Below are 16,806 nucleotides of genomic sequence, written 5' to 3' on the forward strand. Positions count from 1 at the left end.
ATAATGGTCATCTGAGTTAAATTCACCCATTCCAGTCCATTTCAGTTCGCTGATTCTTAGAATGTCGATGTTCACTCTTGCCATATCTTGTTTGACCACTTCCAATTTGCCTTGATTCATGGACTTGACATTCCAGGTTCCTATGCAATATTGCTCTTTACAGCATCAGACCTTGCTTCTATCACCAGTCACATCCACAGCTGGGTATTCTTTTTGCTTTGGCTCCATCCCTTCATTCTTTCTGGAGTTATTTCTCCACTGATCTCCAGTAGCATATTGGGCATCTACTGACCTGGGGAGTTTCTCTTTCAGTATCCTATCATTTTGCCTTTTCATACTGTTCCTGACGTAAGAGAAGGCATTTTAGCCTAAGTCATTCTGTGATCCAACCTTGGTCCCAATGCTTATCCTTGAACAAGTCTCTTATGAATAATCTTAAGGGAAAAAAAGAATGCAGGAACAAGTGACTGTTATGAGGCAAGAGAAGTAACAAAAGCACAGATAATAAATCATTTATAAAGACTCCCAGTTCTGTTTCAGTAGTAAAGATTAGCCTGAAGTGCTTAACTCCCAGATTAACTGGAACCTAAGGGATGATGATGTTGACCATTGGTCAGACCCTGATGACTTTAATCAACTAAAGCTTAGACTCTGCTTATCTTTGCAGCGAATCTGTGCTGGCTTCTCCTCTGCCCAAGCCGCTTCATGATTATGCGTTTACCCTTAGCTTAAAGTTTTGCAGTTCTGAGCTCACTGCTTGGGAAAGATTCCTGGTGTTCTCCTTTTCTGCTGCAAGAAATAAATCCTTCCTTCTTTCAATCTTTGGCTTGGATCAACACCCACCAAGAGAACAGAGTTTTTGGGTAACAGCTAAATAAGCCTCCTTGAGGAGGTGTCATTTAAATTGAGACCTGAAGAATGAGGCATCAGTTAGGGTACCTCAATTGCAAGCAGTAAGGACTGTCTGTAAACTGAAGTAACAAACTCCACTTAAGAAGGGATTAATTGGAAGGAAAGAGGAGTGTGAAATAAAATTTATATTTTATGAAAAAAATTTTAAAAATAAAAATGTATGTTTTATGGCAAGATAAGAAAAATTTAAATATAAAAAATTCTGCCTTTTGGCCTCCTCTCTCCTGCCACCGTTTATAGTGTATCTGCATCATGGATTAACCAAACCGTCCCCATCAGCAGGAACGTCTCCCCAACCTTAAACAGCAACATTCTCCTAGCACCAACAAGGCAACTCCTTCAAAGATAACATTTCTTCTTGATCTTGTAAGGAAGGGGTCACATGACCTACCACAATGGCATTTAGATCTTTATTATGTAATCTGTCCATATACATCATTTGATGTGTCAAAAAAACTTATAACTGTGCCTATACTTCTACAATGTTCTCAGAGCTTTCTGATACACTCTTCCTGAGTTATAATCCTCAAATTTGGTTGGAATAAAATTTTCCAATTCTTAGATTGACTAACTTTTTTTTGTCGACAGAAGAAATGTGGCAGAATGAGAGCTGTCCCCCAAAGTCTGTTCTTTCCTTTTACTAAACTAATAAATTTTCAGTTGAGCACATGAAGCCCCGGCTAGAGACCACATTTCCTAGTTTCTCTTAAGGCCAAGTGTGGTCAAGTTCTCAGTAAAAGTGATATGTGCCACTTCTGCATCACTTGCTGAAAAATAAATCAACTCTGCTCTTTTGCCCTTACCCCAGCACTGAAGTGAAGTCGCTCAGTCATGTCCAACTCTTTGCGACCCCATGGACTGTATCCTGCCAGGCTTCTCTGTCCATGGATTTTCCAGGCAAGAAAACTGGAGTGGGTTGCCATTTCCTTCTTCAGGGGATCTTCACAACCCAGGGATCAAACCGGGATCTCCCGCATCGTAGGCAGATGCTTTTACTGTCTGAGCCACCAGGGAATTCTCCCCCAGCACTAGATGGCGCCAATGCAAACCTCTGGCAGTGCCCCAGCTTTAATCATGCAAATATGGAAAATGATAACACTCTAATGGCAGAAAACGAAGAGCAATTGAAAAGCTTCTTGATGAGGATGAAATAGGAGAGTGAAAAAGCTTGCTTAAAACTCAACATTCAGAAAACTAAGATTATGGCATCTGGTCCCATCACTTCATGGCAAATAGATGGGGAAAAAGTGGAAACAATGATGGACACATCCAGTAGTCATGTATGGATGTGAGAGTTGGACCATAAAAAAAGCTGAGTGCCAAAGAATTAACTGATGCTTTTGAATTGTAGTGCTGGAGAAGATTCTTGAGAGTCCCTTGGACAGCAAGGAGATCAAACCAGTCAATCCTAAAGGAAATCAACCCTGAATATTCATTGGAAGGACTGATGCTGAAGCTGAAGCTCCAATACTTTGGCCACCTGATATATAGAGCTGGCTCATTGGAAAAGATCATAATGCTGGGGAAGATTGAAGGCAGGAGGAGGAGGGGGCGACAGAGGATGAGATGGATGGTATCATCAACACAACGGACATGAGTTTGAGCAAACTCTGGGAGATGGTGAAGGACAGAGAAGCCTGGGGTGCTGCAGTCCCCAGGGTTGCAGAGTTGGACCTCACCTCTGGTGAGGTGATGTGCAGCATTAAGAGGAAAGAAACCAGAGCCCATGGATAACTTACTGGAGTTGAACAACCCTGTTTGCCTGGGCCACTTCTACCTCCAGACTCTTACATGAGAAGTAAGTTCCTGTAACCAAGCAGAACCCTATGTGGCTTTCCCAAGACATACCCTCCCAAGCAACTCATATCCTCTGCCTGTCTTTATTTTGTAGAAAAACTTTAGCATCCTCAGCCTTCCCTGAGTTCCAAAGAATAAATTTAATCAGAGAAGTGAGAAAATGTAAAAACAAAGGAAAACAGACAAGCAAGAAAAATAATAAGAGTTTAGCCATTAAGTGAAGTCAAGGACTTCTAGGGCCTCATCAAGGGCTATAGATAATGTTCTGAGCCATGTTCTTTGAGCTGCTTTGCAGATACTGAAACTCCCACTAGGTGGAAGAAGTTAACAGTATGCTGCCCACAAGAATGTAGGCTGCAGACCAGCTGGGATCAGAAGGGTGATGATGTTGACTTCTAATTATCTCACCACCAATCAATCAGAAGAATGTGCATGAGCTGATCACACACCCTGTAACCTTCTTGCTCATCCTATCTTTAAAAATCTTTCCTTGAAGGCCACTGAGGAGTCTGGGCCTTTTGAGGATTAGAGGCCTAGACTCTGCTCGGTGTCTGCAATAAAAGCTGCATTTTCTTTCACCACCACCTAGTGTCATTAGATCGACTTTACTTCACACAGTTAAGTGGACTCAAGTTTGATTTGGTAACACGCCTATTTCATGTAAATCATTATATTTTGGGGTGTCTATTATTGCAGCATACTCTGTCCTCTAATTTAGGGAAGCTCACAGAGGAAACTCTGGCTAACCAAAACTCAGAAAGGGCAGGAACTGAAAGAGCTCCAGGCATCTTCAGGGCACCCCAAAAGGATGAGTCAGCCTTGACCTCCTGTAAGGAGTCTGATTTTCTATTTTGCATTCTGTATCCTTCTACAATCACCCTTTTATACTCATATCCATTTTTTAAGATCATAAGTAAAACTTTTATGTTCTGCTTTTCAAATTTGTCACTATACTTTTAGTGGCAGTATGTCTCTCAACTTGATGTATAATTGATGATTTAAATTGAACCACTATCAGTTACACTAACCACTATTTCATCATTCTATACTTTTCACCTGTATTATTTTATGAATTAGTGATATACATAATACCCAGTACAAAGTTAATTATGCACAAATTTGCATCAGTCACTTTTCTTTCAGCTTTATTGAGGAACAATTTTCAAATAAAATTGTAAGACATTTAAGGTCGTGTACAATGTAATGAATTGTGTCCATTGTAAAAGGATTTCTGCCATCAAGTTAACACATCCGTCACCTCACGTGTTTACTTTTTTGTGGGGGCGACGTTTAAGTTTTACTTTCTTAGCAAATTTCAATTGTACATCCAGAAGTGGAATTGCTGGATCATGTGGTCGTTCTACTCTTTCTTGAGACACAGCCATACTGTTTTCCATAGCAGCTAAACTCGTTTGCAACCCCACCGACGATGCACAAGGTTTCCATTTTCGCCACATCCTTGCCAGCTTTTATCTAAGTTTTTACTTATTAACATTGCTCTTTCAAACATAACCTGAATGACAGTTAATTTTGAGGCACTAAATGTCAGAATCGATTCTGCATTCATTCCAAATGGGATGTCTCAACATGTATACACACGTCCATTCACTTGCGCTCGAGTCATTTATAAATCAGTCCTTCAGGGGAACGTTAATGGGGTCAGACCCACAGGGTTTCTGCCCTGGCAGCCGGGAGAGAAGGCTTGTGGGTAAACCGGGTCCCGGCTTACCGCCTCAGCAACAACTAAGCAGGGGACTAGCCTAAGGCCAGACCCTGGACCGCATAGCCGGAAGAGAACACCAGAGGAGAGCTGACGCGGTTGAAGAAAAGAAGGCGTTAAGATCACCCGCCAACAAGATAAAGAACGAGCCCAGTGCACTGCTTCCAGCACCAACCGCCAGCTCGGTCCAGCCCAGCCCACTACTGAGGAATGAGGAAGTGGGGAGGCGGGGCCTCCGAAAGGGAAGGTGGGGCCACCTGGGCAGGGAGAGGCGGGGCCGTCTGGGGTGTGAGAGGCGGGACCCGCAGGGCTGGAGACGAGAGTAGCCCGGGGCCTGCGGAAGGTGGGGCACGGAGGAGGGTGGGGTGGGACACGAGGGAGGGTTCGGTGCGGGGGAAGGGGGTGAGAGGCTGGGTCACTAGGGGAAGGTGAGGCGGGGCTTGTCTAGGACGGAGACTCCGGAGGCGCAGGGGGAGAGGAGAGAGGGGTACCGCCAGGGGGCGAGGATCTCCGCGGTCTCCGGATCTCAGTCCAGTCCTGGGCTTCCTCCTCCCAAGAAAGCCTCCCGGCCCCGCGGCCCCTCGCAACCGCGCGACAGTTTCGCTGCTGCGGACAGGATTTTCTTTATGATAGGTTATTTGCATTTCAGAGACACGCCCATATGGGCTAACCCCGATTCTGTTACATTTAATAAAGGAACAATGGATTAACGAGAGGTAATAAACATTTACTTCTTGGGCACACTCTGAAGGAAAAGCCTTTAGTGTAGTTAATACACAGTATCTCACAATGTCTATCAGAAGCTCATTTCTTGTGGCAGGTTTTCAAATATCAGAATAAATCCTTAAGTGAACACAGTTACTTATACGGTGTCACGCTGCTAGACTCATAAATTAAACTTGTGGGGTTATTGTCCTCAATTTAAATATCTTTGACTTTTATGCGACAGTAGCACTCCATTACAACATGGCTATTTGTTACATTGATTTTGATCTGAGGTGAAATAAATCACGTCCCCAAACCAAAACAATACATTAAAATCCTGATATTTAGCAAACTTTGTCGCAGTTATTGATTCTAACTCTTTACACCAATGTGGCAAAAGCTTTCTACTGTATTTAATTTATTCATTTGCCTTAGAACGTTTCACTTTCATCAGATTAAGTTTGAAACAGTGCTTCCTTTGTTTGAGGACACCATAGAATCAGACTAATGCCACACCCTGCCAGAATAATTGGCAAATTAATTTGCTTTTTTGTAACTTTCTATTCTCAAGGTTAATTATTTATTGAGGTTAGTATATTTGAACAGCCTGGCTTTTGGTATAGAAACAAATATTTTAAACTGCATACAGCTTATACTGACGAAGGTGAGAGAGGATCAAGATAACGTTCTTTAAATCATTCATTCACTCATCCAACAGTTAACTATTGAGCCAGTGCCTGCTATGTGCTGCTAAGCTGCTAAGTCACTTCAGTCGTGTCTGACTCTGTGCGACCCTATGGACTGCAGCCCACCAGGCTCCTCCGTCTATGGGATTTTCCAGGCAAGAGTACTTGAGTGGGGTGCCATTGCCTTCTCCGTGCTATGTGCTAGGTGTCCTGAAATGTTAACTATTAATTAATATTGGGGATAAAAGTTAGATTAAAAGTGTAAACAGAAAACAAGGAAGTTGTTTGACATGATACAAATAGTCTAAGATACAGGCTTATGACTATTCAGCTTGAACCTTGAGAAAAGGGCATAATTTCTAAGAGAAGAATGACTGGAATAGTTCTAATCTTGCATGACTGCTGGCCTCTGGTTATGACTAGTATCAAAATCCTAGGGCTTTCCCTATACAAAGGTGGTGAGGAGGGTAATATCTTCCCCTTGAACTCCTCCCCTTATCTTGAATCAGTGGAAGCTCATTGAGGCCTTCTGAGGTTAAAATGGCAATGTACTTTCACTTTTATTTTGGAGAGGGAAATTTCAAACTTTTGGAGTGTGGTTTAGACAGCTTCTTATTGAGATTTCATAATGTGATGATTGAATATATAGCACCATGGTGCTTGCTAGGAGATGTTTTATAAATACATTATTTTATCACAAGTCACATTGATAATAATTAAAATGTATTGTTATACCAAGTTTTCTCTATATTACAATTTAATATCAAAATGATTCATAGTTTCCTCAGGGTGTGCCCTGAAAAAAGGCCTATTTATATACAGAGTATTAAAGGCACAGTCTGCTTGTGCCTATTCAAATGAACCCCCTTGCTGTACAATGGCAGAGCTCTAATTCATTTTGTTCAACTCATTTCCCAAGAGGCCATGGCCTAACATGTGGCAGGAAACAAAGACAGACAAAATCACTATGTATTAGTTGCAATATTCTGTAAAAGGAGATAATCTATAGTCACCATGATGTATGGATAAACAATATTACATATTACAAAAAGAGTATTTGTATAAGCAAGACAAATAAATACAAATGCTGAGTTATGCTTTATCGTTTTTAAAACAAATATTAGTGCTCTTGTACAGTAATATAATAATATAGACTAAAAGAGTGATTTACCCTTTGTGATAGAAATTTATTAAACTAGTAAGCCTGTTTATGCATTTATTCATTCATTCACTCTATCATTAATCATTGAAAGTGAAGTTGCTCAGTCATGTCCGACTCTTATCGACCCCATGAACTGTAGCCTACCAGGCTCCTCCGTCCATGGGATTTTCCAGGCAAGAATGCTGGAGTGGGTTGCCATCTCCTTCGCCAGGGGATCTCCCTGACCCAGGGATTGAATTGGGGTCTCCCACATTGTAGGCAGATGCTTTTACTGTCTGAGCCAACAGGTAAGTCATTAATCATTAGGGATATACAATTAAAACCACAATGAGATACTATGTCATACCTACTAGGATCACTATAATTTAAAAAAAAACTATATAATAATAAGTGTTGGCAACAATATGGGGAGCTCTTGCACATTGTTGGTGGGAATGAAAAATGGTGCTGTGAAAAATGGTTGGCAGTTCCTCAAAAAGTTAAGCATATGATTACTATATAGTCCAGTGATTCTATTCCTAGCCACAAGAACTGAAAACAAGGAATCAGTTACTTGTAGATGGACACTTGCTGCAATATTACTCACAATAGCCAAAAGGTGGAAACAACCCAAGTGTCCTAATAGAAAACCATGTGAACAAAATACTCACCCATAAAGAGGAAAAAAGTTCTGATGCACTCTATAGCATAAATGATCCTTGAAAACATTATGCTAAATAAAAATTTGCCAGACACTAAAGGACATATATTGTAAGATTCGACTTATATGAAATATCTAGAAAAGGCAAATGCATAGAGACAGAATAGTAGAAAGAGGCTGAGGGGAGCAGAGAACGGAGAGGGTGGGGGGGTGCTTAATGGATATAGAGTTTTTGTTTTGAGGTGATGAAAAAGTTTGGCAAATGGTGCTATAAATTTCCTTTTCATCACTGCTTTAGCTGTGTCCTTCAAAATTATATACATTGTATTTTTACTTTCATTCATTTCAGTGTATTTTCCTTCCCTTTAAGACCTCCTCTTCGACCCATGAATTATTCAGAAGTGTGTTGTTTAGTCTCCAAGGGTTTTGAGATTTTCCTGTTACCTTTCTGTTATTAATTTCTAGTTTGATTCCACTGTGGATGGAGAATATAGTCTGTATGATTTATAGGTCTTTAAATTTTGTTGGTATTGCTTTTCTGGCCCAGAATATGACACTTGATAAGAGTGTATATGCTGTGGTGTTAGGTGAAATGTTCTATTAGTTTTGATTATTTTGGGTTGATGCCATTGTTGAGTTTTTCTATAACCTTGTCGATTTTCTGTCTAGTTTGTTCTATCGGTTCTTGCAAAAGAGGGACTGATGCCTCCAACTACGTTGTTGTTGTTGTTCAGTCGCTCAGGCGTGTCTGACTCTGTGACCTGATGGACAGCAGCACCTGAGGCCTCCAACTATGTGGATTCATCTATTTCTTCTTTCATTTCTATCAGTTTTTGCTTCACACATTTATATTCCTTTATTATTGTTTATAATTATATATAATTCTTCCTCAACAATCTTTAGAACCAAATCAGAGAGTGTTATAAATTTTTACTGCAATCATCAAAAATAATTTAGAAAGAAGAGAAGGGAAATCTATTATATTTACCCATATTTTTGCTTACCATGTTCTTTCTTCCTTCCTGATGTTCCGAGATTCTTTTTTAAAAATATTTTATTTTTGTTTATTTATTTTGGGCCATGCTGGGTTTTCGTTACTATGCAGGCTTTTCTCTAGTTTCAGAGATCGGGGGCTACTCTCTAGCTGCAGTGCACAGGCTTCTCATTGGGGCCTCTCTGGTTGCAAAACACGACCTCTAGGGCATGCGGGCTTCAACAGCTGCAATATACAGGCTCAGTAGTTGTGGTTGCTGTGCTCTAGAGCACAGGCTCAACAGCTGTGATACGTGGACTTAGTTGCCCTGCAGCATGTGGGATCTTCCTGGATCAGGGATTGAACTCGCATCTGCTGCATTGGCATACAGTCTTTACCACTGAGCCACCTGGGAAACCTCCAAGGTTCTTTTTTTAAAAAAAATTCTTTCCTTTCTGTTCAGATAACTTCCAGCTTCCTTTGGTAATATTTTAGGAAACATCTGTTGGTGAAATTCTCTTTATTTTCCTTTGTCTGAGAATGCCTTGATTTCCCCTTCATTCTTAAAACGTATTTTCACTGGATATAGGATTCTAGGTTGACAGCTCTTTTCTTTCAGGACTTAAAAAATGTCCTACCACTTCCTCCTGGCCTCTATGGTTTTGGATAAGAAATCCACTGTCATTTAAATAGTTTTCTCCCTTGTAGCTAAGGTGCTGTTTTTCTCTGGTTTTGTTCAATATGTTTTCTTTGGCTTTCATTTTAGGAAGCTTGATTATAATGTATCTTGATGTGGGTCTCCTCAGATTTGTTTAGCTTCTTTAATCTATAGGTTTGTGTCTTTTGCCATATTTGGGAAATCTTTAGCCATTATTTCTTTGGGAACTTTTTCAGCCCACTCTATACTTTCCTTCTAGGAGTCCAGTGATATAAACATTAGAAATTTTGTTATAGTAGCACAGGTTTCTGAGTCTCTTCTCAATTTTTAAAAAATTCTATTTGTTCTCTGTTGTTCAAATCAGGTCATTTCTATTGTTTTATCTTGTAGTCCACTGATTGTTTTCTCTGCCCCTTCTATTCTGTGTTGAGTTCATCTGTTGAGTTTTAAAATTTTGGTTATTACATTTTTTTCAGTTCTGAAATTTCAATTTAGTTCTTTATATCTTCTATATCTTTTTTGAAACTTCCTATTTCTTTGGTGAGACTTTCTATTTTTTCAGCTGTTTCGAATGTGTTCACAATTGTTCACTGAAGCATTTTTACAATGGCTCCTATAAAATCTTTGTCAGGTAATCCTAACATCTTTGCCTTAGTGATATTGGCATTTATTGATTGCCCTTTTTCATTCACTCTGACGTTGTTTGAGAATATGATGATTTTTTTTTTTTTTTGGAGAATAATCTGTGCTTTTTGTTTGAGATCTGAATATTTTGACTATTCTAAGACTCTGAATTTTATTTAACCTGTTTTAGCTGGCTTCCTCTAGCACTTCTCCAACAGGGAAGTGGAACATCACCTCACTACTGTCAAGTTGAAACAGAAGTCCAGGTTCCTCACTAGAATCTGTTGACAGCCTGGGGGGCTTGTTACTTCTGGCTGGGGGTGGGATCACTGGCTCCCCACTAAGCCTCCAGGGATACCTCCCAGGCTGGAAGGGGTAGAAGTGCCTCTTTACTGCTCCCAACATGGTTTTCACTGATACCACACCATGAACGGTGAGCAGTGTTGAGGATCAAGAGGGTAATGGTGGAAGAGGGGCCTGGCCTCTACGTGATGAAAATCTGACTTTCCAGTAGGCCTTCGCTGATACCACCCCCACTGATTCAACCTCCTTACTGCCTAGCTGAGGTGGCAGTGCAGGCTCCCCATGAAGTTTCCAATGACACCAAGGGCTTGGATGGGGCTCATCAACACGACATGGGGATGAAAGACCTCTTCCCCACTCTGCCTAGTGAGGAGGCAGGAGATTAGGGCACCTTGTTAAGAGACTGGCGAGGGTGAAAGCCTAAGCTGCTCACCTGGCCCTTCACCATGGGTGAAGGTGGGGCTACAGCTTTTTTCTTTGGGTTTTGGCTGGAGTAAAGTGGTTGTTTTTGAAAAGTTTTCTGTCTTGCTAGGTTGCCCCTTTCCTAATTCTTTTTTAAAGAGAGAATATCCCTGGAGGTTTTTTGGCATTTCCAAGTTGCCAGATTCTTAAGCTCCAAGTCTGGGATGCATGAGGCAAAAAGAAAACCCAGGGAACTCACCACCACATCATTCCTTGAGCCTTTAAGTCCCTGGTCAGTCTGCCTTCTCTTCATCTTTCAGTCTTCTTATGCTTCTTTTCTATGTAATATCCAGGGTTCTTAGTTGTACTTAGAAGGAGGAATTGAAAAAAGTATGTTTATGCCACTTCCTGGAAGAGGCTGTGTTAACTTTTTTCTTTTTAGATGCACCATGTGGCTTGTGGGATCTTAGTTCCCCAACCAGGGACTGAACCTTGGCCACGGCAGTGAAAGCACCAAGTCCTAACCACTGGACTGCCAGGGGATTCCCCTATATTTTATTAATTTTATTGATTAACTTCTAATCAGAGCAAATGATACTGATCAAAAAAGTTCTCCAGAAATTCTATGATGTCTTTTCCTCCTACATTAAGAGAATTATTGCTCTAGCATGCTGCTGCTGCTAAGTCACTTCAGTCGTGTCCAACTCTGTGGACCCCATAGACAGCAGCCCACCAGGCTCCCCAGTCCCTGGGATTCTCCAGGCAAGAACACTGGAGTGGGTTGCCATTTCCTTCTCCAATGCATGAAAGTGCAAAGTGAAAGTGAAGTCGCTCAGTCGTGTCCGACCCTTAGCATGGACTGCAGCCTACCAGGCTCCTCCGTCCATGGGATCTTCCAGGCAAGAGTACTGGAGTGGGGTGCTGTTGCCTCCTCCATGCTATAGCATAAGAGAATGCATTAACATATTCTAAGAGCTCTAATAAAGCAATTCAGAGATAGGTCAAAAGACCAGGTCACAGAGTGGTTTAGAGCTTTTTATAAATCAATTATTAGATTTGTCAATAGTCCGTTCCTACCTACTCCAGTTCTAATGGTGGTTTTATTACATAATAGTGGTGACAGTATACAATTATTTTATATTAGGTATTATTCATATATAATTTTCAATGAAGCATTAAAGTCTGTAACTTTGATATGTTGTTAAAATTTGTTTTGCTTGCATACTACATTGATACATTTTATAAAGCTATAACTTTTATTTTTAAGTAACAGAAGCCTACTGGAGCTTGAAAGAAAACTGAAGGTGAAAGTGTCAGTCGTTCAGTCATGTCTGACTCTTTGCTATCACATGGACTGCAGCTCTCCTCTGTCCTTGGAATTTTTCAGGTAAGAATACTGGATTGGGTAGCCATTCCCTTCTCCAGGAACTTTTCCTGACCCAGGGATCAAAACCAGGTTTCTTGCATTGCAGGCAGATTCTTTACCATCTGTTACCAGGGAAGCCTTGTGGAGCTTGCTTTAGCAAAAAGAAAGGTCATTTTGTATAAAGATGCAAGTACTTCATGAAACTCAAGGGTTGGTATGGAGACAGACTCCAGGAAGGGCCTGGAACTGTGCAGTGGAGCCCAAGGTATAATATATTTTGTCTCAACTTCTCACTGTACATCTGCTTTATCTTTCTTGCCAAAGACTCTGCCACCAGAATATGGCTGTGACACAGTCCCTAGTTAAGAGAATATGGACCCACTGGGAAGAGACAGACTGATAATGGTCTTTCTTCCTTCAGTTCAGTTCAGTTCAGTTGCTTAGTCGTGTCTGAGTCTTTTTGACCCCATGGACTGCAGCATGCCAGGCCTCCCTGTCCATCACCAGCTCCTGGAGTCTAACCAAACTCGTGGCCATTGAATCAGTGATCTGATTTTAAATTCTCAGGAATGAGTACAATTAGCAAGTTAGGATCATGAGTCTACCTGTAGTCCATTTGGTATGGTGTGAGGTGTATGTGTGGAAGCAGAACATGGAAAAACCAGTAGGGGTGACAGACGTCTACTCCTGTGTTCCTGTGGGTGGGGGTGCCATTTCCAAAGACAGCCAAAAGTGTTCAATACACTGGGTATCTTGTTCTATTCCTAGAATCTCTGATACATGGTTAGCAATGTATCTACATTGAAACTGTTATAAAGTCACAGGTTTACCTTCTTATACAACCAACATCACTACTGTGAAAGTTGAATTCATGACTTAGTATTTCTTGTAATGTTTAAAAGATATAATAAGCAGCAGAAAGACCCATTTTTACATTTGGAAATGAAGTCAAACATCAGAAACTGCTTCAAAAGGCTCCAGAACTTTCCTTTTCCAGCACCAATCTAGTTAATTTGGGAAGTCAGCATACAGGGGACCAAGGTTTCCCTATGGTGAAGAGAGTATAGGAAGTGTCCCCCTAGTTTACCAGAGAGAGTCACCACACCATTGACTCTGGTTTATAAAACTGTAAAGTTACCCCTGAAGCCAGTCTTGAGCTCAGCAGGCTTATATTATCTGACTAGTATTTGTGGACATATAATGTAGTAGGTGTCTTTCTAAGCCTTTTGGAATATAAATCTTTTTTACTTGAAATGGAAACAAACTCATAAAATTTGCCCAGCTAAGCCATTGTTAAATTGGTTATAGTGTAACATTTAGCTAGGATTTTACAACCATTTCCACACTCATAAATCTTGGTCATTGTGCTCAGAATTTTATATTAGAAGTAGAAGTAACTACAAACAGTAATTTACTGATAGTCCAAAGGTACTGAATAGCAAAAAACTGTAGTTCAAACTTTTGTTTTTAGTTATATGTTTTCCACTCTTAATACTGCTGAAAATGAGAGAAAGTCTTCATACTCAGGGATAACTAAAGTAATTATCAAGGTTTTGATTGGGATATACTTTTTTTTTTTATGGTTAAAGAGGAAAAACTAGAAAGTAGTTCTTCAGCTGACATGGGAAGAGGGAGTGAACTATCATTTTGGCTTGCACCCTCAATGTGTGGCCAGAATTTCCCTGATCCTGCATAGGATAGAAAGAAAGATACTACCGAGATACAAAGTGAGTGATTTTTCAAAGTTATAGGAGTTCAGAAATAAGGGTAAATAGCATGAGGTGCTATTGTTAAAGAAGACATTTATTTCATTTTAAAGTGGAAAGCTAAGTCATTTTATGAAAGTAAATATTTTTCTTATAAGATGATGCTTTAGTTAGGGATACAATAAACATGTGATATTGAACAGATTAGACATTATGAAATGGCATTTAAAAGTGAAGTCTTGTTTGAAAGCAAGCTGGAGAAATCTCTTCATTTGCAAGCTGAGTTAAAAGCAGAGATCCATTTTTCTATAGGAGTTAGCTTACATTTGTGTCTGTAACTTAAAACAGTGAAATAAAATGCAAACTGAGAAATTTAATACTTTATTTTATAAATATAAATTTGTTTATTTATAAAATATTTCACTGAATGACAATAATATTTTTTAAATTGAAATTTACTTTTTAAATTGTTTCAAGAAAGTGTCAAGAAAAAATTTTATCAGTGATATGATGATTTAGTAGTTCTCTAAGTTGTTACTTTTTGCAGATATTTTGGTTTTAGTGAAGTTCACTTTTTTAAAAAAAGTGTGCATATATAGAGTTAAAATTTTTCACTGTATGTATATTCTGGTTATTATTTTTTTATGATCATTACTTAAAATAATCTATTGTATAATTTGTTACATGAAGAGCCACTGTAAGATATGCTACTGTATGAAAATCTTGACTAACCTATTATTTCAAACCACAGATAAAAATTGTATATGTGCTTCCTTTTTTGTTTTACCTCCTCTGTGGTATAAAAGATATTCATTTAGTAAATAATGACTGAACTCCTGAGACCTACATGCTGTCACTGAGGACATTATGTGGAGAATGCAAAATCTCTGTCTTCACTTACTCTGTTAGAAGATAAATGGAAGTTGGCTTTCAAACATAAACTGTTTTAGCCCTAGCACAGTACCAGTGCCAGGTAGATGCTAGTGCTTCAAGTTGCTTCAATTTTTAATTATATCACACCTTTCACTGAAAAACAAGTAAAAGCCCAGAAAATCAATCTTCCATCTAGTTGGGAAAACTGGAATCTGCTCTGAGAAAACTATTGTGTTGGAATGAAGCAAGATACAATAGTCACTGCCTCATATAAAAAATTCCTTCCTCAAACAATAAGTACCATGGAGCTTTAATAATTACTATGGCATCAGAAGGACTGATGCTGAAGCTGAAGTTCCAATACTTTGGCCACATGATGTGAAGAACTGACTCATTGGAAAAGACCTTGATGCTGGGAAAGACTGAAGGCAAGAGAAGGGGACAACAGAGGATGAGATGGTTGGATGGCATCACTGACTCGCTGGACATGAGTTTGAGCAAGCTCTGGGAGTTGGTGATGGACAGGGAAGCCTGTTGTACTGCAGTCCATGAGGTCACAGAGTCAGACACAACTGAGCAACTGAACTGAACTGATGGCACCTTATTTATATTGGCTTGGCCAAAAAATTCATTCGGGGTTTTCCCATATCATTGTACAGAAAGACCTGAATGAACTTTTTGGCCAACCCAATAGTTATAAAGCATTGTAAGTTATAAGAAATACAGTTGACCCTTGAACAATAGGGACATTGGAGGTCTCACCTCAACACAGTCCAAATTCTGAGGATAACTTCTAGGTCACCCCCAATATCCCAGGTTTCACATCTGTGGATTCAACCAACCCAGATTGTGTAGTAACATACTACAAATCTATTGGAAAAAAAAAAAAAAGCCAAGTATTGATGATACAAGTGGATCTGTGCCATTCAAACCCATGGTGTTCAAGAGTCAACTGTAATATAATCGAGCTTCCAAACAACCGTGTGAAGTACTCAGGGAGATAGCATAATTTTGGGTTAAGAGGATGAGCCATAGATTCACCATTTGATCTCAACTCTGGAACCTTCAAAAACTTACTTAACCTCTCTGACCCTCAGTTTCCACTAATACTCAAAGTTACCTCACATGGTTGCTGTGCAGGTTGAAGGAAAATATTTAAAGTATGTAATACAGTGTTCATCATGACAATCAATAGTGACTATTTTCATTCTGGATGATATCATTCTTCATCTGTTTCAACAGCTTAAAGAAGATGGAATTTACAAAGGTTTAGAGGAAAGGATTCATAGCTATGAAATGGAGGGGTGACACTCTGAACCCCAATCTTCTGACTCTAAATCCTTTTTTCAGTTTTAAGACAGTGCATGCATATTCAGGCTGATGGTAAGTAAATCACTGCTAGAATATTAACAACTTTGGTAATTAAATTTACTTCAGGCTGACGTTTATGAGGTTATCATTTAACCCATCTACCACTATCACATTTTCTTGAATCGTGAAATGAGAAGTATGTTACCTTATGTTATTACAGCATTTTCTTTAAAAAAACGAAACACTATTTTCCTGTTTTTCCTTCATTTCCAGCTTTCACTTTTAAGTCTAACTTTACCAATAAACATCTGACACAAAAAGGTTTCCTGAAGTTTTCTACAAACATTATACTTATTATTTAATCCTCAAATAGGGTTTGCGGACAGCAAAGTCAGTAGTACACTCAGTTTAAACATGAGATAACTCAGTAAGGTTAAATGTTCAAATCGAGGCAACAGAAGTAGTCTTTCTAATTCTTAAAGTTGAGAATGAGTGGCTGGGTGAGAAGTTACTACTAATTACACTAAAAGATGATAATATTTACACATGAAAAATTATCACCTTCTAAAAAGTTGAAAAAGCATGGAAACTGTTGATAATACTGTAATTTAAAAAAACACACAACAAAAACGTGGACTGGTCCTGCCGAGATGTGTTAAGATTGGGCTCAAATGCCCCAAAGACGGGCTTCAGAACAAACCCAAGCTCAGTAAAAGCTCCGCACTGACTGGCAGATTCCACGCGAACCACTTGCCTACCACGTGTCTTTCAGGAAACGCACAGAACACAAGGGATAAAAGGAAGCCAAAGAGGGCCAGGGGAAAGGTAAAAACCGTGGCTAGGGCTTCCCTGGGAGACTGAGGGCTTCCCTGGGAGACTGAGGGCTCCCGAAGGCTGCGGCAGGCTGGAGGGACCTCGCGGAAGATCAGGCAGGCACCGGGGTCTGCGAACAGGCCTGTAAGGAGCAT

At 39.8% G+C, this 16,806-nt stretch overlaps 1 protein-coding gene across 2 annotated transcripts in view; it reads right to left on the minus strand.

Annotated features, from left to right (window-relative positions):
* The window catches only part of NEMF (nuclear export mediator factor), a 230,716-nt gene that overhangs the window by 77,262 nt on the left and 136,648 nt on the right, over positions 1–16,806 (minus strand). The gene's annotated exons all lie outside the window — the stretch shown is intronic.

Source organism: Bison bison, unplaced genomic scaffold (genome assembly GCF_000754665.1).
Source record: "Bison bison bison isolate TAMUID 2011002044 unplaced genomic scaffold, Bison_UMD1.0 scf7180017864174, whole genome shotgun sequence".
Taxonomy (NCBI): domain Eukaryota; kingdom Metazoa; phylum Chordata; class Mammalia; order Artiodactyla; family Bovidae; genus Bison; species Bison bison.